This window comes from Microcebus murinus, chromosome X (genome assembly GCF_040939455.1).
Source record: "Microcebus murinus isolate Inina chromosome X, M.murinus_Inina_mat1.0, whole genome shotgun sequence".
NCBI lineage: Eukaryota > Metazoa > Chordata > Mammalia > Primates > Cheirogaleidae > Microcebus > Microcebus murinus.
In genome coordinates, this window is record NC_134136.1 from 56,889,476 (window position 1) to 56,907,832 (window position 18,357).

At 40.3% G+C, this 18,357-nt stretch overlaps 1 protein-coding gene and 1 pseudogene across 2 annotated transcripts in view; one reads left to right on the plus strand and one right to left on the minus strand.

The window, feature by feature from the left end:
• The window catches only part of ENOX2 (ecto-NOX disulfide-thiol exchanger 2), a 300,984-nt gene that overhangs the window by 87,360 nt on the left and 195,267 nt on the right, over positions 1–18,357 (minus strand). The gene's annotated exons all lie outside the window — the stretch shown is intronic.
• On the plus strand, positions 2,443–3,771 carry LOC105871456 (40S small subunit processome assembly factor 1 pseudogene; annotated as a pseudogene).

Here is an 18,357-nt window from a genome sequence, read left to right on the forward strand (position 1 = left end):
AAAAGTGGGCAAAGGACTTGAACAGAAATTTTTCTAAAGAAGACAGAAGAATGGCCAACAAACATATGAAAAAATGCTCAACATCTCTAATCATCAGGGAAATGCAAATCAAAACCACAATGAGATATCACTTAACCCCAGTGAGAATGGCCTTTATCAAAAAATCTCCAAACAATAAATGCTGGCGTGGTTGAGGAGAGAGAGGAACACTCCTACACTGCTGGTGGGACTGCAAACTAGTTCAACCTCTGTGGAAAGCAATATGGAGATACCTTAAAGCGATACAAGTGAATCTACCATTTGATCCAGCAATCCCATTGCTGGGCATCTACCCAAATGATCCAATGACACTCTACAAAAAAGACACCTGCACTCGAATGTTTATAGCAGCACAATTCATAATTGCAAGGCTGTGGAAACAGCCCAAGTGCCCATCCATCCAAGAATGGATTAATAAAATGTGGTATATGTATACCATGGAGTACTATTCAGCTCTAAGAAACAACGGTGATATAGCACATCTTATATTTTCCTGGTTAGAGCTGGAACCCATACTACTAAGAGAAGTATCCCAAGAATGGAAAAACAAGCACCAGATATATTCTCCAGCAAACTGGTATTAACTGAGTAGCACCTAAGTGGACACATAGGTACTACAGTAATAGGGTATTGGGCAGGTGGGAGGGGGGAGGGGGGCGGGTATATACATACATAATGAGTGAGATGTGCACCATCTGGGGGATGGTCATGCTGGAGACTCAGACTTTTGGGGGGAGGGGGGAAATGGGCATTTATTGAAACCTTAAAATCTGTACCCCCATAATATGCCAAAAAAAAAAAAGCTTCTGCATAGCCAAGGAAATAATCAACAGAGCAAATAGACAACCTACGGAATGAGAGAAAATAGTCACAAGCTATACATCTGATAAAGAGCTAATAACCAGAATCTACAAAAAACCCAAGCAAATCATCAAGAAAAAAATCAAACAACCCCATTAAAAAGTAGACAAAAGACACGAATAGAAGCTTTTTAAAAGAAGATAGACAAAGGGCCAATAAACATATGAAAAAATGCTAAATGTCACTAATTATCAGGGAAATGAAAATTAAAACCACATTGAGATATCACCTTACCCCATTTAGAATGACTTTTATTAAAAAGTCCAAAATCAATAGATGCTGGCATGGATGCAGAGAGAAAGGGATGCTTATATACTGTTGGTGGGACTGCAAATTAGTACAACTTCTATAGAAAGCTGTATGGAGATTCCTCAAAGAACTAAAAGTAGACCTGCCATTCAATCCAGCAATCCCACTACTGGGTATTTACCCAAAGGAAAATAAGTCATTTTATCAAAAAGACACCTGCACTTACATGTTTATTGTAGCACAATTCATAATTACAAAGATGTGGAATCAACCAAAAGCCCATCAATGCATGAGTGGATTAACAAAATGTGGTATATGTATACCATGGAATACTATTCAGCCATGGAAAAGGATGAATAATGCCTTTTGCAACAACCTCGATGGAACTGGAGACCATTATCCTAAGTCAAGTATCTAAAGAATGGGATACACACAGAAGAATGAAGCAGGATCCATATCTCTCACCACTCAGAAAAATTAATTCAAGATGGACAAAAGACTAAAGACACCTGCACTTGAATGTTTATAGTAGCATTCTGGTTATTAGCCCTTTATCAGATTATAGCTTATGAATATTTTCTCCCATTCTATAGGTTGTCTATGTCCCATTTTTTCAACAAACACCACATGTACTTACTATTAAGTTGGAACTAACCGATGAGCACACGTGTGCATAGAGGGAAGTAAAACTCAATGGAAATCAAACAGAGGGAATGGAGGAGGAGGGGATGGGTAAAATCTTACCTAATGGATACAATGAACGCTATCTGGGTGACAGGTACACTTATAACCCTGACTCAAGGATTACAAAAGTGGCCGGGCGCTGTGGCTCACGCCTGTAATCCTAGCTCTTGGGAGGCCGAGGCGGGCGGATTGCTCAAGGTCAGGAGTTCAAAACCAGCCTGAGCAAGAGCGAGACCCCGTCTCTACTATAAATAGAAAGAAATTAATTGGCCAACTGATACATATATAAAAAAATTAGCCGGGCATGGTGGTGCATGCCTGTAGTCCCAGCTACCCGGGAGGCTGAGGCAGAAGGATCACTTGAGCCCAGGAGTTTGAGGTTGCTGTGAGCTAGGCTGACGCCACGGCACTCACTCTAGCCTGGGCAACAAAGCGAGACTCTGTCTCAAAAAAAAAAAAAAAAAAAAGGATTACAAAAGTGATCTTTGTAACCAAAAACATTTGTACCCCTTTAATACTTTGAAAAGGCGAAAAACTTATATGATCTGAAGAGAAACCAGAGTGTTACCTGCAATAGTTTGAAATTTAAAAAAAGAAGTCACCAAGGTAATGGATATAGTTAATGCTGGAGGTGGAATTCAAATTCAAGAAATACGGCTCCAGAGGGGCGCCGCGCGGCTGAGACCGGGTGGGCGCTCGGGCTGTGGGTGTGTGGCAGACCCCACGATGGCGGAGGAGAAGGGGCCGGGATGTGTCGCATCACCCGGTTCTCCCACACTTCTGGATGCTCTGCTCCAGAACCTCTACGACTTTGGAGAGACATCAGATGAAACAGAACAGAAGAGGATCAGAAAGAAAAGGGAAAACAAGAAGACAGATGTGGGGGCATCGGTGGCCTTGGCAACAGAGCCAGCTCCCTTACTGGGTTCTTTCACAAGAGGCCAGAGGAAGAGCACCTCTAGCTTCTTCAAGGAACTCAGAGAAGAGCTGCATTGTGCTCCTGCTGGCCTCCCCACAGGTTCCCCTTCAGGACCAGAAGTCCCTGCTGCTGCAGTACAGCCCTCTTCCCTAAAGAACAACAGGGAACAAATAGAAGTGGTAGAATTTCACAGCAGCAATAAAAAAAGAAAACCGAAGCCAGATCAAGGAGAGATCACAAAGACTGAAACTAGTGTTTTTAAGAAGAACGTGGATATACAAGAATTTAACCTAGAAAAGGCTCGTCTGGAAGCACACCGGTTTGGGATCACGGGCTATGGAAAAGGAAAGGAAAGAGTCCTGGAACAGGAGGGCGCCATTATGCTGGGAGCTAAGCCTCCCAAAAACAGTTATGTGAATTACAAGGTTTTGCAGGAGCAAATCAAAGAAAAAAAGGCAGCAAAGGAAGAAGAAAAGAGAATGGCTCAAGAAACAGATATTTTCAAGAAAAAGAAGAGGAAAGGACAGGAAGACAGGAAAGCCAAAAAGAAGAAGTCAGCTCCTAGTATTTTGTCAAGTGGAAGGATAGGGCAGGTTGGAAAATTCAAAAATGGGACATTGATTCTGAGCCCAGTTGATATCAAGAAAATAAATTCTTCCAGAGTGGTTAAGTGAAGTACTTTATCAGGTAACAAGAGGAATGAGAAGAACTGTGTCAGCTATACTGAAACTGGACCTATGCAAGACTTCTAGATGATTCTTATTTCATGTTTCACAGACTGCTTTTTCCTTTGGAGGAAAAAAGTCAATCAAATAATATTACTAGGGCCGGGTGCAGTGGCTCATGCCTGTAATCCTAGCACTCAGGGAGGCCGAGGCGGACAGATTGCTCAAGGTCAGGAGTTCGAAACCAGCCTGAGTAAGAGCAAGACCCTGTCTATACTATAAATAGAAAGAAATTAATTGGCCAACTAATATTATAGAAAAAAAATTAGCCGGGCATGGTGGCAGATGCCTGTAGTCCCAGCTATTAGGGAGGCTGAGGCAGAAGGATTGCTTGAGCCCAGGAGTTTGAGGTTGCTGTGAGCTAGGCTGACGCCACGGCACTCACTCTAGCCTGGGCAACAAAGCGAGACTCTGTCTCAAAAAAAAAAAAAAACAAAACAAAACAAAAGAAAACAAACAAATAACATTACTAGTTGCTGAAGTGTCTGCTTTACGGTGCTGAACATGTTGGGCCAAGTGTAGCGTGAATATGAAGTGAACCTACTGAAAAGCATCTTTAGTATTCTCCAGCAAGCGTCACTTCAGTTTTGTGCTCACTGGTATTTGGTGCATTTGGTCGTAATAACAATTTTTCATAATTGTACTGTTTTGTAAATATAGTAATTTACATTAAATTGCCTTTTAATATTTTTAATGGTTTAATATCATGATACCATGAAAGAACCAAGAATCTGGCAATTTATCCTTTGTTTTGTAGAAAAGCAGTTTTAATTTTCAGCCAACCATGTGTATGAAATCTGCTTCATAAGAAGTTATATAAATAAAAGACAACTTTTGTAGTATATATGACTGTGACTATTAAGTAACACAACAGGGGATTTTAACTCGTATCTTCTTACCTATGTTCAAGCAAGGTTGTTTCCCTCAAAGTTTTTTGCCCTTGCTTAAAGTGATGGCAATTTCTCAAGTGTGGCACATTAAAAAAAATGTCTTCAATGATGGTAATAATTTTGTTTTGTTTTGTTTTGTTTAATTGCCAAAAAATTCAGATCCAAGCCTAGTAAATAATAAAATTTTGGCAAAAAAAAAAAAAAAAGAAAAAGAAATACGGCTCCAGAGCCCACACTTTAAACCACTAAGCTATATACTATCACTATGCTGAGCCCAATATCTGACCCAGAGCAAGTAACTGATCATGATTTTAACCCCACTTATTATATTTCCCTTCCTTTTTTCTGGTTAAGGAAGAAACTATTAAGCTGTCCAGTAGTGGTCTCTTCTCACATATCTCTGAGCTGGAGGCAAGGGCTTCCTTTGTTATTTCAATGTAGGCTGACATGGGCTGAAGAATGTGAGGGATGCTACTTGTCACTTCAAATTGGGTGAATTTGAGCCAGGAGAATAGTTTGAGATTGGATCCAGAGATCCATAACATCATCAGGCCACACTGTGGGAAACTTGGAGGGCTTCCTCATGTAGTAAAGAGCAATGGCTGGCTCTACTAGAGAGGCTCCTTTGGACTTTTCTGGACTACGGTTCATAATTTCCAACCCTTTGGCTTCTTGGACTTCTGAGATACTAGAAGTATTATCTGAACCAATGTTCAGAAGTAACTTCTGAACCAATGTTACCTTGGTCTAGGGTGAATGGTTGACTATGGCCCTCTAGTCTTTAGGATGGCATCATCACACTTATTCCACATATCCTCACCTAATATTTAGATAAAGAACATCAAAAAGTATAGATGGGCCTCAACGGTGCTACCTACCCCAGCTCCTTTAACATCTGTACTAATTGCTTATTAAGCCACACAATTCTTTCCCTGGTTTTGAAACAGGCACATTAATATTACTGTCAGGCCCCCAGATTTTGAGGCTACTGGTTTTCAACTGAAAATCTTAATGTTTAACAAATAAAGTAATTGAATTTCAGGTACTGAGCATGCTCTTTAAGTTAATGGCATGCCTCATGGTGGTGGTGGTGGGGTGATGGAGAAAGAAAAAAATAGAAGCATAAACTCTGTAAGTTCCCAAAAAACTCTGTGGTCTATGCTTTCTTGAGGTAAGTTGTGTAAAAGGTGACTTGGCAGCCCTGCTGCTATGCTGCTGGAAGTCTGGCAAGATCTCTTGGAGGAAAAATAAAAATTAACAGTCCTGGGGTTAATCCACAAGCTGTTTTGCTTTAGCCCTTGTTGCTGAAAATCTTTCCAACATGTTTCAGTCCACTTCCTTGCCATAGAATATAGAGTATGACAAAGACAAATACAGCATGAAGTAGATCTGGAATTAGGAGAGTTAATGTGAACTCTGGCTCTACCAGAGTGCTATGTAGCAATCACACCTATGTTTGTAAACGTGTGTTCCAACCACATGCATCAGAATCACCTGGGGTGATTGTAAATAGGCTGATTTCCAGGGCCCACCACTGAGGTTTTCATCTGGATGGCACTGAGGAATCTGCCTGTTTACTAGTGCTATAGGTAACTCTTACACCCATCACAAATTTTAGAAACACAGAGCTTCAGTTTCCTCATCTATAAATAAGAATGACACCACCGCCGTCACATGGTTGTGGTGAAAACAACACAGGTGGGCAATATGTACTTGTTGTACTTGTATCTTTGAGTGAAGTTATTTCAGGGCTTCAGGATACTATTCTGAATATTAATTTCACAAGCTTATTAAATCCATGTACTATGTAGTGGCAGCTAGGTGAAAACTATGTTTCCCTGCCTTTTGAGGGGCTCATAGACCAGTGAAAGTGGCAGATATGAAAACAAAAACTACTGTATAGTTTGATGATAGCTAAACAGAAATATGAAGAGAGGGGAGGCAGTTCCTTGGCTAGAATGAGAGGACATAGTGGAGGAGGGAAGGGAACAAAGGGGAAGTCATGTGAAACTGGAGGAAGTGACTTTATATTTGGTTTAAAAAGAGAAGCCACTTATCATGGTACTTAGATATCTTAAAAGGTATAGAATAAGGCTTTATTTGGGGTAAGTCTAAAAACTAGAATAGAAATTGTTCTTGTTTAGGGGGATGGGACTGAATGTTCAATATTCTCCATATCAGTTTTCTTATCATCCCTCTCTCCTAAAAGTAGAATGTGGAACAACTGGAATCATTTTGTATTCTCCAGAAGGTTGGACTCTGAGAGGATGGGGATTAGACTATATTGTTGACATGCTGTGCAAGTCACTAACTACAAGGCCATAGTCTAAGTCAGGTGGGGGGGACCCTGGCCATGACAACTATAAATAAGTCAAATGTTAAATCCTCCTGATAATGGGCTTATTGGCTTGAGTACTAGCTGCCTCAGCAGGGCCATAATGCTATATATACACATACAGCCACGGGAGGCAGTGACTAATGGCTCTGCCTTGGGCCAGCAGCCCTGGCCCTTTTGTAGCTTCTTCACCTCTGCAGCCAGCCTAACTGGAGTTTTCAAACTCTACCCCAATTTGACAAATAATGAGAAGACAACAGCCTTTACCGTACAGAACTTCACAGTACCCACATCACTCTTCATGTTTCAAAATGGCGGATTTTTTTTTTTTTTTTTGAAAACCACAACACACTCCTATCAACCACTAGCATGTATTTGGCCAGTATGATACACTTTTAACCCTTAATGCTGAATGATGTTGAATGAAGAAAAAATGAGGTTATAACAGCCATTAAGATCATGGTCTTTGGATTAGAGCTAAATTCAAATCCTGGCCCACCACTTATTACTTGTGTGATGCTAGGGAAGTGACTTGATGTCTTTGTGCTTCATTTTCCACATCTGAAAAATGAGGATAATAACAGTACCTTTTTCATATGGCTATAGTAAGGATTAAGGAGAAAATATATGAAAAAGGTCTATTGCAATGCCTAGCTCAAGTGCTTGTACAATAATACAATTATTATTAATATATCAGCAATGGTGGGCATTACCTCTGATATCTTATGGAAAACAGAGACCATTGGTGGTGAGGAGAGGGAGGAATGTTATAATTCCTTCAGGTGAAAAGGACACAAAAATACCAGTGAAGGACCAGCCATTAATAATAGTAAGGAATGTATTTACAACAAAGAAGAAAAGATGGCTTCTCTTTAACAAATTCTTTACCATGAACACTGCCAGAAAGAACAGCAGGACTAATTTGTATTCCTCTCATTTGATTGATGCATTTTCTAAAAGTGGTACTGCTAATAAAATACTCAAAAGATTTTCCACTGTTATCCTCCTCCCCCACTGTATATACCTCAAACCCATCAGACCTGCTGCCAAAACCCATTTGCTTTTTCCTTTAAAAACATGGGTAGCATTTGTATTCATGCTCTCTCTCCTGATTTCCCCATCTGTGGTGGAGGAAAGCCAGAATTATTTAATGTCACATCTCGATTATCCATGACAAGGTTGGGAAGTAGTAGGGTAGACAGAAGAACTTGCTTTTCATGGCTGGCTTTCCAACAAGACAAAGGGAGGTTATGGCCATGGCTGTTACCTTTGTGACAGCTGGGCAGAAGACACTCACTGTATCTGCCTACTCCAGGGACAATCCATATGCAAGTAAATTTGGTTAGCAGTTTGTGATTCTGGAACACTATTAATAATAGTGACTTTCCTGGAATCTAACATATGATATATTTTGCCCCATTTAATTCAATAGCTCTTCTGAATATTTTAATATATCACCAGTAGTCTAAATAGCAAACACATGTGAGTTGAGTTGTTGATTTTCTTTAATCCATTTCTGCTGCAACTTAAATTTTCTTCCTGAGGATTTTCTTCCAACCTTTAATCCATTTGTGTGTTTTTTTTTTAATTGGCATTAACATGGAGGCAACATAAGCTGTTGAAAAATAAAAGACATCTAGGTTGGTGATGATCTCCAGAGCAAACCTTACAGGAATTGGTAGAGCAAATTTGATTTGAAAATGATTACAAAGGGTGAATTCCCTGTAAATAATGAATTGGAAAGAAAATCAGGCTGGGAGTATTTGCTTATCCACTTATTTCCACATGGAAGAAAAGCTGTAATTCCTGACAGCCTGTGCTTACAGTGTTGTCTAGTTTGGCCAGAGAGAAACCAACTGGCAATAAAAAATAAATACACAAGCTCACCCGTTCATTGCATTCTCTGTCAGGTCCAACACCAAGGAAAGCCATAAAGATAACAAGTCTTTGGATAACAACTCGTAAATCCATGGTTACAATTCAAGCACTTAACCTCAAATTCCCAAATGACCGTGCCACTGTTCTTGTCTCTTGCAGAAGCCAGAAGTTCACTGTCAGAAAGGAGGTGAGGTGAGGGGCAAGGCAGCTGAAATGCTCAAAGATCCTGGGAAAATTCTGGGAAAGCATGCCCTCCTCACAAATCACCACTTCTTGAGAAACTAACTGGTATGTCACTGGGAGACATTGGCAGAGAAAACTGGCTAAGGTTTTTATCGAAGTGTACCTAGTTTTTGAGAGCAGTTATCTTCCTTGAAAATGTAAAGCTAATTTCTGTATATCAAATCCTATTTTCCACTGACTTATACTGTCTTTTTCTAATTTTTAAAATTACATATTGAGCAGGTACAAATGATGAATTTATAAGAGATAAGTGTAAAATATAAAAAACAAGAATATAATGAAAATTGTGTATCCAATATGCAGTTTAAGCAAAAGAATATAAATATTACCTTTAAAGTCTACCACGTACCCCTCCCTAATCCCTTCCCTCTCCCCCGAAAGATAACCACTGTTCTGAGTTTTGTGTTAATCATTCCTTGCTGATCTTTACAGCTATTACATATGTTGATGCTGTCTCTTTAGAAATGTTTTATCTCAATTTCTAAAGAATCCTTTAGTTGCCAAGAGCTTTCTGTGCCGTTCTCCTTCACATCCCTCCTTTTCCCCTCCCTTCCCTTCTCTCTCCCCCACCCAGCTAGTGGAGGAGTTAGTGATCTAAGGACAAACATGAGTGCCAAGGATATCATTCAGTAGTAAATCCATATGTAATGACAGAATTCTTTTGTAACATGGCTACTTTCCTTTTGTTTTTCAAGTCAATCCCTGCATAGGCCTTAATTTGTTTACCTGGAGGTTCAGAGGTACTTAGAGGACATTGAGGTGGCAGTGAAGTAGAGGTCACAGGGCTGTGAGTATTGTCTAGCATGGGTATCTCAGGTGTTTGGAGTCAGAAGCTTATGCTATTTATTGGATGTGTAACCTCATGCAAATCATTTAATGTCTCTGGGCCTGGGTTGCCTCATCACAAAAAGGAAGACAACAATAATACTGATCTTACAGGGTTGATAAGATGGTTAAATAAGGGATATTAAATGAAAAAGTGTTTTGAAAGCTATAAAAATGCTATGTAAAGGTTAGCTGTTGATGCTGCTGCTCTGCTGCTGTTGTTGATGACATAATATCAGGTCTATTAAAGTCAAGGTAAAGGACTAAATGTTTTATGAATTTTCTGTCTGGAGCTAATCCACAGATTTATCTTTGCCAGCTGCCTGGCAAAGCTGGCACAGCACGGACAAAATTAAAATTTCTTTTCCAACACTGTACTGTTCTATGTGGAAACTTTCCATCCTCATACATCTTCCTCAAATCCCACTGTACCTGCCCAATCTGTGTGTGTGGGAGTTGTGTTTCTCTGGTCTACGTCAGCGCTGGAGTCCAGGGCAGAAAGTAGTCATACTTTACAGGCATGAAACATTTTCTCTTTCTAATCATTTCTCGTAGGATGATGCCGACTCAAATAGAAACATATGCAAGATGTGCTCATCACCTGATCAGTTTGCGCCTGAGGAACCTTCCGAAGGTCCTGACTTTTGCCTGAGAGATATTAACATAACCATTTGCATGTCATTTCCATTTTGTTTTTAAAAGGTTCTCTCCTTGAAGATCTAAGAGAATGAGAGTAAGCAGTGGAAAGCCACGTTTCCATTCTGCAAACAATATAATGAAATCTGTAAATGCACAAAAACACACACAAGAGACGCTCCATAAAACTGCCGGCAATTATATCTGTGAACAGACGCAAGTTGCACACAATTTCCCATAGCTGCCTCAGGTATTGAAGGAAGAGATTCAAACAACAGAGGGGAAATATTGATCATCTTTTTGAATATGGAGTTAGGCTACCTGCTTAGGTGCCCAGGAGGGGGTGAGGGAGGAAGAAGGCTGGTAATGTTCCCACACATGTTTCCCAGCCTTGAGGCTGTACAGCCACATGCCCATCTGCTGCTAAGAAAAAACATAATAGGCAGGGCTTAAGCACACAGAACAGGCTGTTTGACCTCTGAGGTTGCAAGGCTCTTGCCCTCCGCCTAACAGCTGACGCCTGGAACAAGCAGGCCAGCCCCACATGGCCTCTGTAGGGGCTAACACAGGGGCTCCAGCTGAAGAGCGGCTGCAGCTATGGCAACAAATGCCCAGGAATGAGTTAACGCCAGCCACAGGGGGTAATGGGACAGGCAAGAGCTTTTATACAAATGCATTAGGGAAAGAAACATGATACAGCGGGAATGAGGTCCATTTATAAAGCTGAGTGATAAAATCCACCACCATTCTTAAATTGGACTTGGCTACTTAAACTGCTTTTCCAAATAAGTCTCCTGTGTTCTAGCTGTTCATTGAGACACTAAGCTTCTTTTAAAAAAAAAATAAATAAAAACAATACTACAACATGCAGTGTAAATGGAGAAAAAGGATAGGCAAAGCAGTAAAAATAGACTTGCAAAAAAAGGAAGAGAAACAGATGTGTACACCTATGTTCTGAATATGTTCAAACAGCTTGTCATTACTAAAAATCGCCACCTGACAATAAATTACCCCCCTACATGTGGATTACAGGCTGCATTATTATGATGCATTAGAATCAACCTGAGTACTAATGATAATGGTTGGCTGGGTAGCTAACCATGGCCCCCAATTACTGCTGAGTGCCCTCTCCTTTTGTGGCTACAAAACAACTGTCATCAATATTTTCTCATAGAGAGTGTTTTCTTATCAGCATTACGTCTTCAAAACATCCCTGGAAAGCAGGTCGATATTGATGGGCTTTTCTGAGGAAAACAGGGAGGCTTGGAGAGGTTAAGTGAAAATCAGCAGAGGTTACCCCACCATTCCATACCAGAATTTGAGTTCTAAAGGGAGCCAAGGTAAGGAGGCAAAGGCCTTTGGGCTGCTCTCTGCATCATGGCAGCACCTATGGAATGCAGTGGCTCAGGGTCTCCAGTCACCCTCTCAGCTACAGTGAAAACAAGATAATCCTTAAACCACTGCATGTGGAAAATCTGATTGCAGCACAGAACCACGGAGAACATTTTTACTTCTGGCAGAGTAAAATACAACCTCAGAGTAAAAGTTTACAGCTGAGAAGAAAAAAGAGCATATCTGTATTCAGTAACCAGTACAATCCATTGGGATAGCATTTCCTAGTTCCAAATGAACTAACAAGTACTTACTGAGCTGCTACGGTGCTTTCTGTTAGTGGCTGAGAGAAACACAAGAGAGGCAGAAGACTCTCGGAAGACTGAAGCTCTTTCCTCAGAGAGCTTATCATTTACTTGGAGGTGGGGGTAGACGAATTACCACACAAAATAAAGATCAAACAAGAGTCTATGGAAAGCCTAAGTATAAAGTGACAAGACCAGTTTGTCCTACTGGTCAGAGGGAAAAAAATGACAAAACATGAAAAGTGGGATGTTGGCAAATTCCCACGTGAATGTTACCAGTAGAAATTAAACTGCCAAGCATAGTAGATATTTCCATCAGCAGTAAATGCACTCACAACAGGGGTGGCCGAAGGAGATGAGCAAAGAGAACATGAGGTAAATTAGAAGGACAGCTGTAAAGGGAACTAGAATGAAGGTATCTGTCATTATCTGAATATGATCATGTCATTTTTTAACCAAACTCCACTGATATGGCTTGCTTCCCTGGGGACAGTGCTTCTCAGGCAAATACTCCTGGTCGGCATGTTCCTATATCCAAGAGCTAGATGGCCGCTAATTCAAGATTGCTCTGGTGAGCAAAGGGAAAGCAGATAGTCTATGTTGTGGACTGAAGAGAGAGAGCCACATGTTTTAGCTATTAAGACATATAAAGTGGCCACACTGTTATTCTGTTTCAGAAATCAGGGCACTTGATTCGTATGCTTGTCCAGATGGAGTGTTATTCCACCCACAGGGCATCTGCACGAAGGACTTGAACTTTCTTCACAAAAACACGTTGGATCCATTTCAGCACCTTTGCTGGTGTTCATGGTATCCCAGATGAAGCCTTCTTGAGCCACTTCACTTTCCATTCTCCTCTGCTCCACAGCCATAGGCTACACACCTCACCTTGCCTGGTCTTACAAACACTACTGGCTGTAGGAGACATGGGCATGGGATGTGGATTGTTCTAGGGAATGCAACCACTGACTGCACACATTATCCTGGACACAGTGGGTCAGCAGTGCTATTGTTACAGGCAAAAGCTGAACTTTGTAACAAGCAACAGACTATGGAATGTCCCTAGATCTACTTGTAAATTTCTCACTGGGAATAATAAAATTCAGAATTGCAAGCTGATTGCATTTCCCTCCATAGTTCCTATTCTCTGGTGTAGAAAATTGACCACTGCTATCTCTTTCTAGGATACTTGAAAAAGACTACAATTATGCCCAAAGGAACTGTCATGCTGTAAGAATTCTGTTTGTGACCCAAGCCCTTATAGCTTCAAGGTATTGTAGCTCTGACAATAGCCTAGGTGCTACTTTATAGCCTCAGAGTCCATCTTCGGATTTTTCCAGGAGTATAAATTCAAGTTATTACATGAATGTTACTTGTAGAGCTTGAACTGATGAGTATATTAGACACATACATCAGGAGTGCATGAACTCACAACAGGGTTGGCCAAAGGAGGTGAACTGGAAAGAGAGAGCCCGTGGTAAATTAAGAAGACAGATGAAGGTTAAAGGGAACCAGGATGGAGGTGTCTGCCATTATCTGAATAATTATGTCTTTTTAGAGCCAAACTCCACTGATAAGTCTTGCTTCCCCAGGGGCAGCACTTCTCAGACAAGCAAGCTTAGAAGTCATTTGGGAAGAAATATTTCTTTACTTTGACATGAGCAACTAGGTGGAAAAGATGAGCAGACATTTGCTTTGGGAGCAAGAGGTGCTAAGCTTAATGTCCATCATCTCCTGGAGATGATGATGTATTGCATATATACACAAAATCACTGCAGCTGCTTGCTATTTCCAGGAGGTCAGAGTACACAACCTTTTATCTCCAAATGTCTGGTTTTCAATCTGGCTATATGTTGAAACCTGTTTTGAATACAGCTCAGGCAGAAAGGTTTTGGTCAGGCATGCAGTTACTATCCTTCAAGCACAACAGAACGCCAGGAGAGCAGCCTGACCTTTGCAGTAAAATTAATTTGATGCTTATAATCTAACCTAGAGTCCATAGCCCTTATTCATATGACAGAGTCACAAGACAATTTAGCAGGGATTATTAAATTCCACTTAAGCTCATCAGAGGAGAGAATTGAGGTTGATACATTTCAGGACAGCAGTGAAATGGGCAAACCATGTGAGGAAAGGACAGGCAGATAGGCTTCTAGGAATAAAGTGTAAGGGGCTACACTTGGTGCATAGTAGGTGAGATCTGATTCAGTAAATAAGACAAAAAAGTAAGAATAATCTGATGTCTGACACCTAGGGAGCCCATTCCCCACCACCCACAGATGGAACTTCAATCCCCATGAGCTTCCCACACAGGAAGCCATTTAGCAAGTGCCAGAGATCCCAGGGTGAGAATGGCAGGTGACTGTGTTGGGACTGGTAGGAGACATACCATCCTTCTGCATTACCCTTCCCATTCTAGTTGGTGGTAGGAAGTCTGGGGCAGAAGATTGCTATTCAGAATCAAAGAAAGCAAATGGATACCAACAAATCAGGAGGGATGCACCTTCCCCAAATTGGCTAAGAGAATCTCAATAGGAGAACTCTGTTGGGTTTCCAGAAAGCCTTTGCAACAGTAGTACTGACTACAGTACTACCCAGTAGGAATCAGTGTTCCAGTCACTGCACTTTAACAAACATGTTATACACAAAGGCCAAAGATGTTTGCAGTGGGAGATACTGGTTGGTTTTATTTAGGCAATGTAATAATGTAGCTTTCTGAATCTGAAGCTCTTTATTTGAACATTCATTATAATGATTCATCTCTGCTCTTCTTTCTTTACCAATGATATTTGCATTCTATTAGCAAATATAATTCATAGAGGATGATAAGGGAATCAAAATTATCCAATTTGTTTCCCTCATAGCAGCAGAAGGAATCCTACAATGGTCTGTTTTGCATCATTGTATTGATTTCAATAAGTTTTTCTTTAATAGTCAGGGTTTGTAGCATTAAATATTACTCATCATTGCAGTCAGTACTAATTTAACATCACAGGGATAATCTGATTTTGTGTAAGGGAACCTTTAATTTTGTTTCCCAGGAACACAACATTTTCTAGTCTTGGGGTCCTTTTGTGCCACTGAAAATATGCCGACTTTGTACCTCTCTAAGAGATAGATACTTAGCACTAACATGATCCATTAAATGGCTATTAGCATTTTACCTTGTATGAATAGTTAACCTGGTGCCTGTGATATTTCCCCTACTGGACTGAAAAAACTTTGAGGGCAGGAATGGTGCCTAATTACCTCCCAGAATATGGCATAGTGAATAAACAAATAGCCAGCATATAGCTCTATCACTTTTTATCTCCTTCAATCTGTTCACAGTATTGTAATACTTGATAATAATTGTGGCTCACACTATTTGTTTGTTATTTTTTAAGTACAAATTGTTTCTCCAATTTTGATTAAGATTTTCCTCAAGTTAAGTTTGCTAATATTTTCCATATTCATTCCCTTTTTCTAAGTGAACTTAGCCTATATAAGAGCAATAAACTCTACTAGGAGTCCTCTGGTAAACTTGTTGATTCTGCCTACACAAATGGCTTCAAGTCAGGGGGATAATATCAAGAGAACCAGGAATGATATTTAAAATATTCAAACACCAGTATGACATGGGCTGACAAACAGAATTGTACACTGGACAATTCTGGACAGAATTAGCACTGGAACAAGGTCTGGGAGACTCTTTTCTGTGCCAGGGGTTAATTCATTATTGCTAGACTATAGGAAAACCTGGGAAATACCAGGTGGATCCGTGTGGCCTGGGTGATGGGTTATCATTTGGGGTCCTCTGGCAGTGTATATTTACCAACTGGTACTGAAGTTTTTAAATATTTTTAAGCTGATGGCCATCTAGTGCACATTGGCTGAATACTAGCCTAGAAGTAGAGGGCCTACTTTTCATCTGAATATGCAGTATAAGTAAATAGATACTACTACTCATAGCTGAAGTCTCCTTAAGAAATTTGCCTCAGTATTCAAGCAAATCTGTATGTTTAAAGTTATTCCATATATTAAGCCCAAATGCAAAAACCTGTCTGTCTTCGCAGGGGATTAACTTCTAATCACTTTTTAATCTGTTAAACTTTTTTCTTTAAAGAAATTGTTATTTAAAATTGCCTCCCACTTGTTTTTGAGCCTAAAAAGAAAAACATATCCCAACATCTGTAGCTTTTCCAGCCCATGCAATAGGTGAGTCAAGTATGGGTAGCTGGCAAGGTGAGTAATTCCTATTTCTCTAGAGGTGATGACTGCAACTATTGTGAATAGATGCCAGTTACAAACTTCCTTAGATATAGGCTGGGTAAAAGAGTGAGTTTTTAAATTTCTGCTTGTAGGGAACATCTAAACAACATTAGGCACGAGGTGTTCATCATACCCTAGTGGTGGGAAGTCAAACCTGAGATTCTTGTTTAGTGATAACATCAAATGACAAAATAGGAATTTTCACAAATGCAAGTTTGAAAGAAAAGCTTAGAGCAGCATGTATACCTTACTGTCTGGGACACTTCTCAGCGTGCAAGCTGGGCAGATAAAAGAAGCTGGAGTACACAATAATGAGCCATTTCAAATGGCATGCTAAGCTACATAGTAGCTTAGAGGCAGAAGACCCACTGGAAGTCTTCATTTGTGAATTCCAAGGAAATATCCCAAAACAACCCCCTTGCCTCTCTTTAACTACAATATAAAGAGATCACCAACAAAGCAAAGCCCTTTCCCTTATGGGATTTCCTTGTGAATCAGAGGCTCCTTGGGTAGGATCGATGCCTACGGAATACACACTGAAAATAATGGCTGGGGGTTTACAGCATAGAAGAGCTCTGACAGGCATGCCCAGTGGAAGAGACTGACTGGACAGGTACAGGCTTCTTCAATTTTCATGCCTCCTGCTAAGCTGCATCAGCTTCAAACACAAAGGTTAAGATGTCTTACCCCAGGACTTCATTTATGCAATATACTAACCAAACATTTATAGATGAGTACAAATGATTGCTTGTGAAGCACCTGAAGTTTTTCCAATAATGGAGGAATTTGGATGTGTTACTTGGCTTGCACTCTGCCAGCGGCATATTGTGCTGACATTAGAAAAACATGCTCTTTTCAACAAGATTTAGTCTCATTTCCCTTTGCTTCCCAGTCTCTCATTAATGACTGGAAGTAGAATGAGACTTCGATTTTATGATGATTTAGAGATCTGTGAGTTGGCTTTCTTCCCATGGTATGTGACCAACTTCAAAGAAGCAATTGTATAACTACCAAGGAAATTAGTTCTTTTCCAAGGGATGGAGATCTTTTGTCATAAGCCAGAAGGAATAATTAAGGCCTCCGACTTGATCTCAAGAGGGCCTCTGGGCTGAGGGGAGTGTCTGGCTGGTGGTCTAGGTTTGCTCACAGGAGCAGCAGGCAGTCAGCTGGTCAAGAATATTGCTCATTTCTGTCAGAAGGAATTTTCTTTAAAAAAAAAAAAAAAGAATATTGCTCATGTTTCTTCTGTAGACAGAAGCTCTGGAGTAGGGAGGCAAGGGTGGGTGAAGGGAAGACAAGGAAATAAAACAATAAATAAATTAACAGATGTAAAGTATATAGCACAATGCCTGACAGGCACATCTCTACATATAGATAACACTTTTTTGAGCACCTCCTGTATGTTAACTACTGCAATAAGCACTTTATATATATTCTATCTTCACAAAAATCTTATTAGGCCAGTATTGTTATGATTCTCATTTTATGGGGGAGCAAACTGAGTCTCGGAAGTTTATGTAACTTGCTCAAAGACTTCACAACTAGTAAAACATGGGTCCAAGATCTGAAGCCAGATTCCTTTCTTTTGGCCCTAGATGTCAGGCATTGTGTTTGGTACATTACTTATGCCTAATCCTCACAACACTCTTGAGTTGCAGGTATGATTATTTCCATTAACAGTTGAAGAGATGAAGGTTCAAAGAGGTTAAGCAACTTGCCTGAGATCACACAGGCACTAAGGGGCAGAGCGGGGATTCTAATCTAAGCCTGACTCCAAAGCCTATGCTCTTAACCATACAACTCTGTCACCTCCATTGAAATCTAATATATTTTAGACATTCATCAAATGTTTGCCCCCATCCTGACTAGTACAGTGAAGGTATATGGATGACAAAGAGTTGAAGGTAACCTAGATTTGGTAGTCAGAACAAGAGAGGTTGCACAGTTTAATTAGAACTGTATCTTCTGTTTTCTCCTGGGGCTAGTGTTAAATAGGATATGGGGAGGGAAGATAAAAGACATAGGGAGATAAGGGGTAACTGATTTTTTCCCTCATCCCCAAATTATAAGAGAAAGAAAGACCACTCAGAATATGAGCTAGGGCTGGGAGATAACACTATTAGAAAGTTACTATTACTTAAGGACTATTATCTGACCTGTGTAGGTGTGCCAGTTATCAATTTAT